General features: G+C 42.3%; 1 protein-coding gene across 1 annotated transcript in view; it reads left to right on the top strand.

The window, feature by feature from the left end:
- Positions 1-1,920: 1,920 nt before the first annotated feature.
- ghr (growth hormone receptor) overlaps positions 1,921-14,575 on the top strand; it is a 254,640-nt gene continuing 241,985 nt past the window's right edge. Inside the window, exon 1 of the mRNA XM_002933047.4 lies at positions 1,921-2,217. The gene's annotated coding sequence lies outside the window, so the exon portion shown is untranslated. The remainder of the gene's footprint in view (positions 2,218-14,575) is intronic.

Below are 14,575 nucleotides of genomic sequence, written 5' to 3'. Positions count from 1 at the left end.
GCCTTGAGTATGTTATAGAATGCTCCATTCCTAGCAACTTTTATTATTTATTTATTTTGATAGTTTACTTACTAAACTTATTTGCCACCTTCTTCTGACTGTTTGCAGCTTTCAAATGGGGGGTCACTGACCCTGGCAGCCAAAAACTATTGCTCTGTAAGGCTACAATTGTACTGTTAAGCTGGCCATACACGCACCGATAATATCGTACGAAACCCTGTTTCGTACGATATTCAGTGCGTGTATGGCAAGTCGGCGAGGCGACCAATATCGCAGGAAGCTGCTGATATCAGTCGACTTGCCAATCGGCCAGGTTAAAAGATTTTGATTGGGCGCCATAGAAGGCACCTGAGCAAAATCTGCCGTCTGGGCTGAATTGGCAGAAGGAGGTAGAAATCCTATTGTTTCTACCTCCTTATCTGCCGTTTCAGCCCTGAACGTTAGACGCATGAAAGATCGCAAATCGTCATGTGTGTGGCCACCTTTATTGTTATCTTTCTATACTGAACCTACTCTATTTAAATTCCCAACTCTTTTTCAAACTACTGCCCAGTTGCTAGAGAGAATTGCACCCTAGCAACCAGGTAGCTGCTGAAATACCAAACTAGAAAGCTGCTAAACAGAAAGCTAAATAACTGAAAAATCATAAACAAATAAACAATGAAGAACACATTGTTCTACATCATATTAAAAGTGAATTTAAAGGTGAACTACCCATTTAACAGCCCCCTACAATATAACAAAATAGGTAAAGCAAAGCAAGTAAGTACTAAAAGTGGTGGAGTGCTTTTGGTCGCTGCTACACTTGTTAGATTCAATGCTACACTAGAACTATTAATTACCCTTACCCAAACAGCAGTATGTGTGTATATCTTTATTTATAAAGTGCTACTTATGTACGCAGCGCTGTACAGTAGAATAGATTAATACAAACAGGGGGTTATTAAGATAATAATAGATAAATACAAAGTATAAATACAAGATAAATACAGTTGCAATAAGTTAAGAGTCAAAGACACAAGAGGATGGAGGTCCCTGCCCCGTAGAGCTTACAATCTATATGGTATGGCCATCTCAGTGCCAGCTCTGTTCCAGGGCCCTCCTCCAGCCAGTTCTGCCCCAGTGCCACTGTGACTCCTTTCAAGTCCTGTTACTGTTCAGGTCAGGAAGGGCAGTTGGCACAGGAGGGCCGCAGGTTGGGCATCTCTCATATACAGAGAGTAATAATTCTTTGCGCTTCTATGTAACTTTATTCACATTTTACCCTCAGATGGTCACTTGATGCTTGGGGCACAGGGCAAATGGCCTAACTCCCCTACCCGAGTATCTGCCCTAGCACCAGATAGGAGCCAGTCGACCTTAACCCTATGTAGCCCCAATGAACAAGTAAAGGTTAAGGGCTACGGGCAGCCTGGATTGCGGGTTAAAGGAACAGTAACACCAAAAAATGAAAGAGCTTTAAAGTAATAAAAATGTAATGCACTGTTGCCCTGCACTGGTAAAACTGGTGTGTTTGCTACAGTAGCACTACTATAATTATATAATAAGCTGCTGTGTAGCCATGGGGGCAGCCATTCAAGCTGGAAAAAAGGAGAAAAGGCACAGGTTGCATAGCAGATAACAGATAAGCTCTGTAGAATACAATAGTGTTTTATCTGTTATCTGCTATAAGCCTGTGCCTTTTCTCATTTGAATGGCTGCCTCCATGGCTACATAGCAGCTTATTTATATAAATTATAGTAGACTTTCTGAAGTAAACACACAACTTTTACCAGTGCAGGGCAGCAGCACATTATATTTTAGTTACTTTTATGCACTTTCATTTTTTGGTGTTACTGTTCCTTTAATCATCTGCTCTCGGTTCGCTACTGTTCAACCTGCAATGAGCAATCTTTCCAGTAGAGGGAGCCGTGCGGCTCCAGGCAAGTGACACGCACAGGCTTTCGCACTAAGCTGAGGGGCAGAAGCAGCAGCAGCAGCCCGGGCTGGCAAAGCCGCGACCCTTAGCGCTTCCCCCTCATCCCCACAGCGCACAGGGAGGCGAGAGAGCGCAGCGGGGAGCTGGGAGGGTCGCACCCTGTAGCGGGAGCAGCCGGAGACGAGCGGCGGGACTGGGTGACAGCTCAGAGTGGCAGCGCAGGGACTTACAGATCACTTGAACTCCTCTCTGCAAGGAACCGGCACCGACACCGACTGGACCGGCCTCCCTCACAGCAGGTAGGGGGACAGGGCAAGCAGTGGGAGGAATGAGTAACTGTGCCTGCAAGTGTCCCTCAGCGGGAGAGTGTGGGCTACAAGGGGTGCAGAAGTGGCTCACTGGCATTTCCCAAGCACTTCCACACTCCTCTCCAGTCCCCCCCCCCCCCCCCCCCACTCTGTGCTATGGGATATTCTTACATATACTCACAGACCATATACATATATACTTACATATACTCATATATATAGCTATATACTCACAGACCATATACATATATACTTATATATACTCATATATATACTTACATATACTCATATATATATATATATATATACTACATATACTAATATATATATATATATATATATATATATATATATATATATATATACTTACATATGCTCACAGACCATATACATATATACTTACATATACTCACAGACCATATACATATATACTTACATATACTCATATATATAGCTATATACTCACAGACCATATATATATATATATATACTTACATACTTACAGCCCACTTACTTGAATTCTACTCTATATACTAACATACCATAAATATATATACTTACAGCCCACTTACTTACTACTCTATATACTCACAGACCATATATATATATATACTTACAGCCCACTTACATACTACTCTATATACTCACAGATCATATACATATATACTTACAGCCCACTTACTTACATTCTACTCTATATACTCACAGACCATATACATAAATACTTACAGTCCACTTACTTACATACTACTCTATATACTCACAGACCATAATCACATATATACTTACAGCCCACTTACTTACATACTACTCTATATACTCACAGACCATATACATATATACCTACAGTCCACTTACTTACATACTACTCTATATACTCACAGACCATATACATATATATATACTTACAGCCCACTTACTTACATACTACTCTATATACTCACAGACCATATATATACTTACAGCCCACTTACTTACATACTACTCTATATGCTGTGGCACCCAAGTCTTACTTGCTGCCGGCACAGCTAGTCACGTGCTACTTTATATACTTATATCACACTGGTACCCAGTCACACTTACAGCTCTGGCACAAGTGTCACTTTTCTCTTTATATACTTTATATACAAGCTGGCACTTAAGTCATACATACAGCTCTGGCACAATTGTCACATGTCACTCTATATACAGATAGCACACTGGCACTATAGCCACTGCCACCCAGGTCTGGCCACACGTGCTCCCTATACTTACAGCACACTGGCACCCAGTCACACTTACAGCTCTGTCACACAATCACAGGTCTGGCACAAGAGTCAAATCAAACTTACAGTGCTGGCACAAAAGCCACATGCTGCCCTGTATTCATACAGCACACTGTCACTGTCATCAGATGCATACAGGTCTGGCACAAGAGTCAAATCAAACTTACAGTGCTGGCACAAAAGCCACATGCTGCCCTGTATTCATACAGCACACTGTCACTGTCATCAGATGCATACAGGTCTGGCACAAGAGTCAAATCAAACTTACAGTGCTGGCACAAAAGCCACATGCTGCCCTGTATTCATACAGCACACTGTCACTGTCATCAGATGCATACAGGTCTGGCACAAGAGTAAACTTTGGCTGCATCATAGGTGCAGGTTGTACGGTATATGCACCAGTCACCGGCTGCTTATCCACACAACGCTTGCTGCATCAGAGTTACTGGCTGTGCCATATAAATAACCTGTAGGTATACACTGCACCATAGGCACAGACTCTAGTACTATATACACAGCTCTGGCTGCCCCATAGGCACAGACTCTAGTACTATATACACAGCTCTGGCTGCCCCATAGGCACAGACTCTAGTACTATATACACAGCTCTGGCTGCCCCATAGGCACAGACTCTAGTACTATATACACAGCTCTGGCTGCCCCATAGGCACAGACTCTAGTACTATATACACAGCTCTGGCTGCCCCATAGGCACAGACTCTAGTACTATATACACAGCTCTGGCTGCCCCATAGGTACAGACTCTAGTACTATATACACAGCTCTGGCTGCCCCATAGGCACAGACTCTAGTACTATATACACAGCTCTGGCTGCCCCATAGGCACAGACTCTAGTACTATATACACAGCTCTGGCTGCCCCATAGGCACAGACTCTAGTACTATATACACAGCTCTGGCTGCCCCATAGGTACAGACTCTAGTACTATATACACAGCTCTGGCTGCCCCATAGGCACAGACTCTAGTACTATATACACAGCTCTGGCTGCCCCATAGGCACAGACTCTAGTACTATATACACAGCTCTGGCTGCCCCATAGGCACAGACTCTAGTACTATATACACAGCTCTGGCTGCCCCATAGGCACAGACTCTAGTACTATATACACAGCTCTGGCTGCCCCATAGGCACAGACTCTAGTACAGCGGCAGTACAGTACTCAGAACTTTAGAGCTTTAGCCGCTATCAGATGTTACGAGGGCAGCTTTGCCTGTTGGTGGCTACACGAGGGGCTGCTATGTGCTGAATGTGCACAGACGTGATTGACTGTGGCTCATGTTCCCAAGATACACATGTTATGCAGATGAACGCGGCTCTGCCAGCCAGTACACCCTGGGGAGGCACATTGAGTTCTTGGCATTGTCACTGACTTGTACACATATGATACCCAGCCTCGGAACTGCATTGATTGCTGCTTGGTATGACACGTTTTATTGATACATAACCCCTCTGTAACGTCAGTGATAACTTTCCCAATTAAGTGCATTGGGGATATTGATATAAATCCCAGTTATTGTGCAAATATAGAATAGGAGGGGGTCGAATAAAATCAGCTGTTGTTGAGCAACAACTCTCAGCACATTTATTACAGTCCCCAGTGAGTGCATGAGTTACCTGACAAGAGCTGGTGGGGGAGAGGGGCAGCTCGGACATAAGGAATATGCCACACTCAAGTTTTATTAGTACCCCAGTGTTGTCTTTAGCACTGGAAAAGCCCAAATCAAAAGAGACTTTTAGGAGTCTAATTACTTATTTTATGAAATGCAACATTCCAACTTTTGTATAAGCAGCTGTGGGTGAGCTACAACTCCCATGAAGGTTCCGGGAGTTGTTATTCAATAATAGCAGAAGGCGTGCAAGTTGGTTAAAGTGTTACAGTTGCCTTACTGTCTCCATGTTATAACCCCTGTGTGTGGGGCACACAACTGTCACACCCTTACTTGCCCCCCTCCTGTCATTTCTCTTGGGTACCTGGCACTGCCCTGATGCCAGCCTGGCCTAGTGCAAGCCATATGAGTGACTGTATTGTTACTTTTTCATGTGCACCCTGATATTTACTATATATTAATTGTTGTTTTCTAAAACTTACAGTGAAACAAATTCCTTGTATTCTCTATCTCACACATGGGCGCTCAGTAAGCCAGGTCTCTGACTCTCTAAACTAATTCATACATTAGTTGCCCCCAAATGTCGGCAGAAGCTTCCGACCCTAATGAGTATGCCCCCTGACTCCAGCTTTGCCAGCGACTAATGTAGGGCAAACAAATGCTTCCTTACAGACAAGCAATTCTCCAAGTCAGAGAGAAAATCCAACAGGGGCTGAAGAAAAGGCAGCAACTAATGTATCACATTGAAAACTTTTGTAGCACTTTCTAAGTTTTGAATGTAATAGATTTTGCGAAGCTGGACTTCCGTTTCCCGATACCATCTGTGACCACTGTGACCTAATGTTCCATTATAAAGATAGCTATCTGGACTTCTGAAAAGCAGGAAGGGACTGCTACTTTGTTAGGGAAATGGAAGCGAGGCAGTCATCTTCTTAGTTTTCCCTTCTACCCATTACAGATGAATGGAAAGATTGTATGTTGGAGATTGGGTCCCTTTATCATGGAGTGCAGGGTATTTACTATTTCGGGCTATCTGGGCACAGCTTTACACACACAGAGAGACGATGCTGCTGAGTTGATAGCTTTGCAGTTGCTGATATTTCACCACTGGGTGCTAGCCTATGTACGCCGCTTGGGCTCCCCTGCTGGGTGGCTGTGTGGCTGCCAGTGCTGTTAGAACCTGTGCTAGCTACTTACATAGATATTCAGCGCAGCAACGCATTTTGTACAAAACTGTAAGATTGATTTGAAGGTTCGATTGCTTTCCACTTGAACTGTGTTTTTGTACCTTTTCTTCCTTAATAAGTGCTTTATGTGTAAAAGAAATGTTAATATAAATACAGTCTGTGTCTGAACATAAATAAGTACTATATGTGTATATATACTGTGTGTGTAAATACAGTGTGTGTCTGGACATAAATAAGTACTATACATGTATATATACTGTGTTTGTGTGTCTCGACATTAATAAGTGCTATGTGTATATACTGTGTGTGTGTATCTGTACATTAATAAGGGCTATATGTGTATATACTGTGTGTGTGTATCTGTACATTAATCAGGGCTATATGTGTATATATACTGTGTGTGTGTATCTGTACATTAATAAGTGCTATATGTGTATATACTGTGTGTGTGTATCTGTACATTAATAAGGGCTATATGTGTATATATACTGTGTGTGTGTATCTGTACATTAATAAGTGCTATATGTGTATATATACTGTGTGTGTGTGTGTGTGAATACGGTGTGTCTCTACATTAATTCATGTCAGCTCATATTCAACAGTGCTAATTGCATTTTCCCCTGCTTACTGGGCTGTAGAAGGTACACAACAGGCAGTAGGTATTGCTGCCTCTTACTTACTAGCTATGTTTAGCCCACAGTCCAGGGCCGACTGCTCAGCAATCAATATGTGGACCCTGGGCAACTAGTGGAGCTCTGTTTGGCGGTAGTATAGCACTGAATCCAGGATGTGGTTTACATTTCAGCTAAATTCTTGCACTTTATGCCAGACTGTATACATGTTAAAGGGTTTGTACACCTAAACTTTCCATTTAAGAATTTCAGCAGTTATCTAGTTGCTAGGGTTCAAATTACCTTAGCAACCAGGGAAAGGTTTGAATGAGAGACTGATATACAGTATTTATAGGAGCGGCTGCCAGGGACAGGATTAGAAGAAGAAGAAGGCATCATTTAAAAACTATAAAAAAACTATAAAAAAAAATTGCTTATAATTGGCCATTCAATAACATACTAAAAGTGAACTTAATGGTCATATCAGAGTGACATACACCTATTACAAAAAATATATTTCCCTATCTGTAGTTTGGGCCAACAGAGCAGACATAGTATAATTGTTTCCCCCAGTTAGGGTGCTGTTAGCCTGAACCTCTAGTGGGGGAAGCTTTAAAGGTGTCATATAAAGCTTAGGACAGCTGTGACATTTTTTTCTATGCAATCCATTCTATTTTCCTTAAATCTCACAGTATAAATTTGCCTTCAGACTTTGTTCAGTGTTTGGCTAATTCATTTGTGGAGGATTTTGGCTGAATCCAAACATTGTGAATTGAATGCATCCCCAGTTTAGGGTCCTTCCCACCCGAGGGCAGGCAGAGCCATATGTGGGCCCTGGGGGCATGAGTATTAATATGTATTTGTATGTATCATGTATGTGCAGCGTTGCAGAATATGTCGGCTTTTTTAAAATACTTGTTAATGATAATTATAATGTTGGAAACAATAGACCATTTAGTTGTATGGGGCCCAAAGATTTCTGTTGGCAACCCATCAGGAGCAATGACTGAATACAGATTCCTGATTTGTCTGTGGAAGGGTTTATTCACCCTTTACAAAAACACACATATACAGTATATATTTAAGTGTCATTATCTGCTTAATAGGTTCTGCCATGCTGACTTAGCATTTTTCCAACTTGGCACGTGCAACACTTATCTTGGCTCAGACCTTCGGTAAACGTCTCGTTAACTTAATATTATTTTATTGCTGTGTATAAAGTGTACCAGGCGAGATGTCTATGTAAAGTGATAAATCAAGGGAGGAATCAAAACACGCCTGTTGCACCGAGTTCCTCTGGAGGTTTGAGCACAGCTGATCCGGAGAGGCACTGGTTACCTCGATGCTTGTAACGTATCTGACTTTAAACTTGATGTGACAAGTCTCCGCGCTCGTTCAGATAGCTTGGCACTTATCCCACGTGTTAATCTCTAGTGACTGCTTTACAAGACGTGTGTTCACCACAGGCAAAGGGATATTTACAGCTGGGATACTGAAATGTGATGGGAAATGTACTACCGTCACCGCATCATATAGTAAATCCGCCATTTCCTTTTAACATCCTAATAAATACCCAGGGCTGGCTTTAGCAGTGGTACAAAACTATCAGCTACTGTCTCCATATAATCTTACTGTCTGCTGCTGTCTCACATTGCTGTCTCAGTCTTTCCCTGCTATTGCCATGTTGCCATAAGGAACGATAAGAAATGTCCAACAACTCATTACAGGAGAGGAGGCTCAGATGCCCTGTCCTAAGCCTTCAGCTGGGGGTGTGGATATCCCTGTTTGTCTGAAGAGCAGGCACTCGATCAGCAATTCTCCAGGCAGAATGCTTCATTAAAAGTAGTTTTATTATTATTGCAATATCAATTATTGGATATCGGTCGTCTCTTTGATCGGGGGCCGTCGAAGCGCCTGAGCAAAAGCATGCCTTTAGGTCTGAATTGTCAGATAGGGGTGGAATTCCCGTTGTTTCTACCTCCATGTCTGACTATTCAGCCCTTAACAACTGTGGAGGGTATGAACGATCTTTCCTGCGACCATTGGTCATAATTGTAACATGTGTGGCTCCCTTTACACGTTTCATGTTCAAGACACTTAATTATAGGAAAAGGTGTAACAGCACTTACAAGATATTAAAAGGTGATTCCCACCAATCACAAGTACAGACCAATTTGTCTCACCAATTATAAAAAGGCTTCAAGTTAGGGCACACCCATTTCACCATATTGTTGCCCTCATAGTTGAAGCCAGTTCAAAGTACAGAAAACGTTATTGTTACAAAAAAAATATACTTAACAATTGTTCCAAATATTACTCCAAAACTGACATGAAGCACACACCATTTAGAGACATTTAGTAGAATATTCATCATGACAATTCAATACAGATTTAATAACAGAAATAGCATATTGTTGTATTATTGAATACAGCAGGCCCCCAAATATTTTGAAAGATTTAAAAGATTTAAGCATTATTCAGGGTGTTTACCATCCCCTTTATTTTTCTGGTTTCTTATAGCCATCCCAAGTCAATAACACCCTGGCCTGGATATGTTTGCTTGTAGGGTAGGACTATCTTGGGCATTGGCCCATCTTCAGTGGATTGGATTGGAGCCCAGCTGGAAAAACAGATTTTGTGGGGATGAATAAATTGCACCTTTCACAATGTAAAGAACACTGGAAATAAGAGCTAATTTAGTGGCTTGTTCCCCGGGATACATCACTGTAGAAAAAAAATGATGCTTTACAAGATCCATAAACCATTTACTGTAAAGTAATGTATATAATGGCTGCTATAGGGATAAGATTGTTCTATCAAAGATGTGGCTGTGTGAATAACACTGCTTAATGGGCCTAACCAGATACTTCAGTCGTTTGGAGTATAGAGGTACAGTATTTTTAAATAAATACAAACATATACTGATTATATCTATGACCAATGTATTGCTGGGAAGAATAATAATACTCCTGTGGCCATAACGCCTTTTGTGGCCCTTAGTTCTCTTGCACTTGTACCCGAGTTTAAAGTAGATGACCCCCTACAAAGTCCTTAGAAGTGGGTGCCAGCCTTAGTTACTTGGTAGGCAGTGGCAGATATATTTGGTTGACTTTACTGTGTGGTTTTTTTTTTAAATAGACCAAAGACCGGCAATAAAGTAGGGATCGCTTATATCTGTTTTCTTATTTTTATGTTGAATATGTTGTTCTATGTGAATCATCAGAATGCCAATTGGGTAAGCCAAGGAAGAAGATACAGCACAAATTACTTGTCAAAAGTCCAATGTATTTCTGAGAGGAGTTGTTTCTAGTTTGCACATATTCATAGGAAACTTGGCTTTGGTCAGACGCTTTGTTTAAATACCCAGAAACTGCTCACTGCCCCTTTTTGAGCTATAACCTAAATTGTTCTTTTTTAAATTAAAATGTTGAGAGGAAGCAACCCACACTACTCCTTAAGTAGTTCTCATGTTGTAAAACAAACAAGCAGAAACTCACAACCCACCCATATCTTGGAAATCCCAAGAATAAATGTCAGACATCTCAACTCCCCCATATTTGTCGGAACCCCCTGGTCGCTTGCACTAACAGGTCCATCTCCCACTATCAGTCATTTGCACCTAATATAAAAAAATATACCCACTGCACTGAAATGCATAGCATCTTCATCCAAAGTCTTCCAATATCATCTAAAGCAGTGGAGACAGGTGTGTGGAAGGGAAGGGGACGGGGCAGGGTCAGAATGGGAGTGGGGTCAGGGCCAAACAGGCAAGGATCACATTTTATTTGGGTTGGCTTCTGTGAAATGTCTCCGCTAAAGGTGGCAGCTTGGATTTTATATTCCATTTTATATTCCCACACTGATTGGATTTGGTATTTGGCCAAACATGAGAAGTATGGGCACAATATGTTGAAAAGATCTTCCTTTGCCACATTAGCTATGCAATGACTCGGTGTACATGACAAGCAAGGCTCCATTGACTACAGGAGAGACGATGCCTGACATTCGGCTGACAGCAGGCAGTGATACCGATCTGAGCAGAGATGGGGATAAAACACAGAATGGGTGCTCATGTCAGTCAGTTTTCTACATTTGCAATTGTCACCAGCTGCCAACAGACTGCTTAGAAAAGTGAAATCTGCATAGTAAAAGTGCAACATATTGTATGCCTGCTGCAAATGCCATGCATCTTGGGAAGGGTTATATGTGTTTCTTTTTATAGTGCTGCTTCTATACACAGTGCTGGACATCCAAGAAATACATTTTATAACAGACAGAGTACAACACACAAAAAAAGACTGTACTGCACTAATTTTCTCCTATTTGTGTCTGGGGCAGGGACCACCAACCTCTTGTCACTTTGATTCTTAACTCATTGCAACTGTATGTATTTGTATTTATTATCATTCTTTGTATTAATCTGTTATTATTATTTTAATAACCCCCTGTTGTATTAGTCTGTTGTTCTACTGTAGCGCTTTATAAATAAAGATATACATACAATTATGTTAAGGTTACTGGGGCAGATTTATTAACCACCAAGTGATAACAAGGTTTATGGCTTACTACAGTATTACTGATAGGTTTGGATTTAGAAGGCTGTTTTTCAGATCATTCCAGCATGGAACCAATTATGATAATTACCAAGACAAGACCCAGACTGGGATTCACAATAGGCCCTGGCATTTCAAGTACACAGAGGCCCAAACAGCCCCCCACCAGCCCAATAAATAGTGAGTGTCTATGGCATCTTACAGCAGCCCCTCTGGCATTGGCCAGAACCCACAGATTGCCAGTCCGGGCCTGACCAAGCCCCAACCCCTATCTCATTAACTTGCAGTGAAATAATTTTAACACATTACTCTTTAATTTTTCTGGGGCTTAAAGACTGGAGTTGTTTGAGCTCAGCTGCCACTTCCCACCCCTGGAGTCCATAATGCTCTTTTACTGCTAAAAGCAGTAAAATTCATTCTTAGAACTGACACATTCATCTGCTTTGATGAAATGTGTCCGTTTGTTAAAACTTTTGCCTGACTTTCAGGAAAATGTGAAATTGTAATAAAATTCAGAATTGTGGGAATCCAGAGACACAAGAGGAGAATGATCCTTTCCCTATAGAACGTATTGTCTAAGTGGTAATTTATAGCCCAGAGGTGGGTAGTAATCCACAGAGGCTGAGTTATTGCCCCATAAGTACCTAGGCTGATTCAGATGCTGTGCCAGTGTTTCAGGAAATGGTTTCATTTCTGAATAGAGAGATTTCTAGTTGTTATCTTACACTGCGAGGGAATGATAAGAGCATTGCTCAGAATATCTCTGCTTATTTGCATTTTTATGGCACTTTAGAAAACGACAGCTACTTTATAAGCAGGGCTGCTGGAATTGGTTCTTCTCATGTGTAAAGAGATGCCTTTCGTACAGGGGCTGAACGCATTGCTGCCTTGAAGGAGGGCGCAAGCAAGAGCATGGTGCCAAAGTAGTTTTATACACAGTGTGATTGGAGGAGCAGAGGTGAGAGAAATTGTGGTAAATCCATTGGTCAACATGGTGTAAGGATAAGGGACTAAATCTGCAGGATAGTGTTAAGGTGGCCATACAGGGGCCAATTATAGCTGAAACAGAGCAGCCCATTGATGGGTCCTACCCAGAAAATTGGGCAGATGTTGGCCCGATTGGTGCCCTTTAACCATTGCCCCAGCCCAAAGTGCAAGAGCACTAAGGGATGCAAAATTGTGCCCCTTTGGGTCCACTTACCTGTTGCACCAGGTGCAATGATTTCTGCAGCCTGTGCTACTCACTTTGTAAAAAAATTCCAACACAAGATATGGAATACAGCACAGTTAAGCACAAGCAACCATAGGCGGCCATAGGCTGGTGGTAAGGAACCAAGCTAGGGACAAGCCACAGTGCTTAGTAGAAGGCCAATACTCAGGTACATAATGTGAGGAGGGCTGGGCTTATACAGGGAAGGGTCAGCCCTGATTGGCTGACCCCAACCCACCATTACGGATGCTGGGGTGAAATAGCTAAGCCAGGGATCCTGGGAAAAAGGAGCATAAAGCCAGCAACCAGTAAATTCCAGGTTCAAACCCCAGCAGAGCCTTACAGTGAGTCCTTAAGGCAGGGGCTGATAACGTGTGGACAGGAGCAGTGCGAAGACTAGGGCAGGAGCAAGAACTGGACAGCAGCAAGGAATAGGATCAGGAGCAGAATGAGAGCAAGAGCAGCAACCATGCTATGGACAAGCCACAGTGCTTAGTAGAAGGCCAGTGCTCAGGGATGGAATGTGAGGATGGCTGGGATTATATAGGGCAGGGCCAGTATAATAGCTAAGCCAGGGATCCAGGTGAAAAGGGGCATGAATGGGAAATGAGCACTTACCAGCTGCTCTCCTAGTCCAGTGATTAGGAAGAGCAACCAGGAAGTACCAGGTTCAAACCCCAGCGGAGCCTTACAGGTGAAAAATGGTGTTAAATTAGCAGTTTTACTTTATTTATAGGGCCCTTAAGAAGTTTGCAGCTCTGGATCAGTAGTGAAAGATACTGTGAGGAATTGTACAAAGGAGTTTCATAAAAAGAACTGTGTTTCCCAAAACTAAGTGAGAACTGTACATTCCACAGAGAGAACTGGGACATCTGCTGAACCTCCCTGCGGAGTGTGAACTGTTGTGCCCAGCAGCTGGCAGGCACATATAAAACAATTGTGTGTAAAGTGCAACAGTTTAACTAATTAGTTTCATTTTATTTTGTAGATTTTTGGGAGTAAAGGAGGAGATAGATGGATAGTGGTTTACCCTTAGTTTTTCCCAAACAAGTCTACAGAGGAAGGGTGTAGCCAAGAAGACCAAGGTTTTTTTTTATCTTATTTTGGTTTCTGCATCCCCTTAGATAAGCAGGTGAATAGCAGGCAAGCCTTAGACTTTGGCCAGAAGCCCAAGAAGAATTTATAGCCTTTGTTTGTGTGGGTTAGTAGTTAAGAATAGCCAAAGGTGCAGAAGGAAGTCCAAGTGTAGTGATTACTCAGTGCCTTCCTTCTGTATAAAACTGTTAGGCCTAGAGTCCTGTGGGGGTCCATTTCCTGATACTTGAACCTGACCAATACCGGTGACATGTACCTAGTCCAGCAACCCACATTTTAACCCATATGGACCCACTAACTGTAAACAACCCACTTACTTGTTTCCTGGACCTGACCCATAGCACCGCTGCCCACAGCACCTCCTGCTGGAATTACAGAGGCTGAAAAGCAGGAGAGTGGACTGGTAAGAGTGGGCCTGGTGCATTTGAGAATATGTTGAAGAAGTTGGCAACACCATGTGTGATGCAGGAGGAGCGCTGCAGTAGTCTCCTACCCAAACCAAACTGGCCTGCATTATGGTAATGGGTTCAGTTTCTGACTGCAACCCTCTCACTAGGTATTCCTAGGGTTTCTGTGGGTACCTGATCCGATGCCATGGGGGTTCCTATTGATAACTACTAGGCTTGCTAATAATTCCTGGATGCTACACATTTGTAATTCTGTGTGTTTGGTTATAAAAAGAAGTGAATTTGACCTCTGGTCAGCAACCATCTCCTAGGGTCTCTGCCTTATTAAGTAGCCCATAGCAACCATTCAGCAGTCAACTTTTATTGCTCTAGTGCAGTTTAATGAAAGTT

This window comes from Xenopus tropicalis, chromosome 1 (assembly GCF_000004195.4).
Source record: "Xenopus tropicalis strain Nigerian chromosome 1, UCB_Xtro_10.0, whole genome shotgun sequence".
Classification (NCBI taxonomy): domain Eukaryota; kingdom Metazoa; phylum Chordata; class Amphibia; order Anura; family Pipidae; genus Xenopus; species Xenopus tropicalis.
This window is presented reverse-complemented; position numbering and strand designations above follow the sequence as displayed.